Source organism: Haliotis rubra, unplaced genomic scaffold (assembly GCF_003918875.1).
Source record: "Haliotis rubra isolate DU_JTF1 unplaced genomic scaffold, ASM391887v1 Scf1423, whole genome shotgun sequence".
Classification (NCBI taxonomy): Eukaryota; Metazoa; Mollusca; class Gastropoda; order Lepetellida; family Haliotidae; genus Haliotis; species Haliotis rubra.
The window spans coordinates 137,501-140,484 of NW_025765363.1; the positions used below are offsets into that span (position 1 = coordinate 137,501).

Sequence of the window (2,984 nt, forward strand, 5' to 3'; positions counted from 1 at the left end):
ATACTCAGTCACTCACATGTCATCGAATCGCAATTGATACCATGATATCAGTCACTTCGTTGTATGCAAACAGTCGTTATGTACTGGAATATTACTGAGTACGGAGTTAACAAACAAATCGTTGGTGACAGATGCAGGACATGTTGACCCGTTTTATGAACACCAGGGATTACCTATGTGATATTGAAATTACTTGACATCACACCAACCTCTTATTGGTATCACATCAACCTCTTATTGATATCACATCAAACGCTTATTGATATCACAGCAACCTCTTATTGGTATCACATCAATCTCTTACTGATGTCACATCAACCTCTTATTGATATCACATCAACCTCTTATTGATATCACATCAACATCTTATTGATATCACATCAATCTCTTATTAATATCACATCAACCTCATTGATATCACATCAACCTCTTATTAATATCCCACATGGGACAACTTGTAAAGCCTATTGCTGGTGTTCCCCGCCGTCATATTGCTGGAATATTGCCAAGTCCCCAAATATTTTGTATTGGATTTAGGTCAGGGCTATAGCTTGGCCAATCTAATAATGTCATACTTTGGGTCCGAATCCAGGCCTGTGAATGCTTTGAACGATGTTTTGGGTCGTTGTCCTGCTGGACAATCAAAACATTTCCATTGAACACGTGAGCAGATGGAAGTAAATGTCCCTCGAGAATATCTGTGTACCGCTCACTGTTCATATTCCCTTCAAATACACAGAGGGCGTTGCCCCTAACACAGATATGACACACACACACACACACACACACACATACACACACACACACACACCGTTAACTTTCGGACTGTACTTAAAATTCTCAATAATTTCTGGCCATACTATACGTTTGATAATGAGGGGGAAGACGAGAATGGCGGAGTGACGTCAATGTAGTGTGATGTCATGCAAAAAGTATACTTTATCGTTTAAGAAATTACTGTGGGCGCTTTTGATCTTTTAGAAAAGTATCTTAGGATATATATCTTCTGTGCATAAAATCAAGGTTTTGGGTTCGTTGCGCAGAGATAGCGAAACCATGAGGTTAACCCTGTCTTGTTAACACAATAGCTTTCATCTGGGCTTCTCACAAGTGCGTTCAACCACTGAGTACTTCACCACTCACTTCGGGATTCCCTCCCACTTTAACCAGACACGCTGTCATGTAACTTAGATAAAGTTGAAAGCGGCCTTGAATTTTCATCGATTACTCACCAGTCAACCCTGAATGAAACGGAAACAATGTTTTCTCCGTTTTCAGTAGGGGCGGTGGGGCAGACTAGTGGTTAAAGCGTTCGGTCGTCACGCCAAAGACCCGGTTCGATTCCCCACATGGGTACAATGTGTGAAGCCCATTTCTGGTGTCCCCTGCTGTGATATTGCTGTTATATTGCTAGAAACGGCGTAAAACTAAACTCACTCACTTACTCACTCGTTTTCAGTGAATGGTTATCTGGGTGAACTTTTAGTGTTAGCAGCCATTTAAATATCCGGTCAAAGTGGAACGATACATTTGTTTTCAAATTGACACTGGTTTTCCAGGAGGTAACATACCCGTTGTGATACACATCGTCCAGAACGCTGACCGTGGCGAGAGGATTTATCACATGCGGTGCGACTTATTTAAGGTAAGTGAGAATAGTTTCAGCAATATTCCAGCAATGTCACGTCGAGGAAACTACAACTGAGCGTAACACAGTGTACCCATGTGGGGATCCTTGGTTTTCTTGAAACGGGTAAATGTGTCCTGCATCTGTCACCAATGATTTGTTTGTTAACTCTGTACTCAGCAATATTCCAACACCTAATGACATGTGTGAGTATTGTTTTACGCCACTTTTAGCAATATTCCAGCAATACCACGGCAGGGAACATAAGAAATGGGGTTCACACATTGTACCCATGTGGGGAATCGAACCCGTATCTTCGGCGAGACGACCGAACGCTTTAACCACTGGGCTACCCCACCGCCACTGATTCAAATTAACTGTTGCTTTCCATTTGGAATCTCTGTGTATAACTGAGGTAAATAAGAACGAGACAGGTTTCAAATTTGGGTTGACTAACTTCGAGCTATTCACATTCTTCTTGAGACCAACGTGACTGATGCAGAGCCAGTTAATTTTTATCAGTATGGTGAAAGCCCGACGTAATCCAGGGTCCCGATCCTCAAAGCGTTCGTAGCTCTACGACCTGTCGTAACTCTAAAGTTTACCATAGGATTACGTATGTCCTATCGTTAGGAACGCTTTGTGGATCGGGACCCTGCATCACTTCACTTTCACAAAGCGTTGGTAGTGCTACGGTATTCGTAAGCCTATGGTCAACTATAGACTTAGGACAGGTCGTAACGTTACGAATGCTTTCTGGATCAGATCCCAGATCTTTCGAGATCCCAGACATTGACAACGTACATTAAACCCAAGACTTATGATATGATGCTGACAGATTTGTCCCACCGAAAGGGCACCTTAGACTACCTTACCTGTTGTTGGATCAATTTCCTTTTTCCTTTCTGGAGTCTCATGAAACTTTACCTCTGAAGGTGTTTCCTGTTTGATGCACTTTAAGCGTACGTTGTATTTTTGTTACTACTTTGTATGTTACGTTATAGGTAATAAAAGGTTCCGAGACTGAGAGCCACGTCTTCATAGAAAGGATGCCCTGTAATACTGAAAGGAAGGAGTACTATTTACCCCGCGCGTCAGTACACCTTCCGCTTCAGCCTCACCCCCGGGCGATATTTTGTGCTGCCGTCCCTTGTTCATCCCGGTAATCAACATGGAGTTTCTCATCAGAGTCTTCTCGCCCCGGCCTCTCTATAGATGCAGGTAAAGTGTGCTAATTGTTCAGCAATCTTTTCATGCGAAGATCTGACCAAGAAACTATTCAAGGAAAGGTTTATCTGGCATTAAGGGACTACAATAATTGTTAGGACTGATGAAACATAATGTCTGATATGGGATA

The 2,984-nt window shown here is 42.3% G+C and overlaps 1 long non-coding RNA gene across 1 annotated transcript in view; it reads left to right on the plus strand.

Moving 5' to 3' along the window:
• The window catches only part of LOC124269150, a 3,383-nt gene extending 646 nt beyond the window's left edge, over window positions 1–2,737 (plus strand). Inside the window, exons 2-3 of the long non-coding RNA XR_006896443.1 lie at window positions 1,560–1,645; window positions 2,632–2,737. This is a non-coding gene — a long non-coding RNA (uncharacterized LOC124269150). The remainder of the gene's footprint in view (window positions 1–1,559; window positions 1,646–2,631) is intronic.
• Window positions 2,738–2,984: the final 247 nt, after the last annotated feature.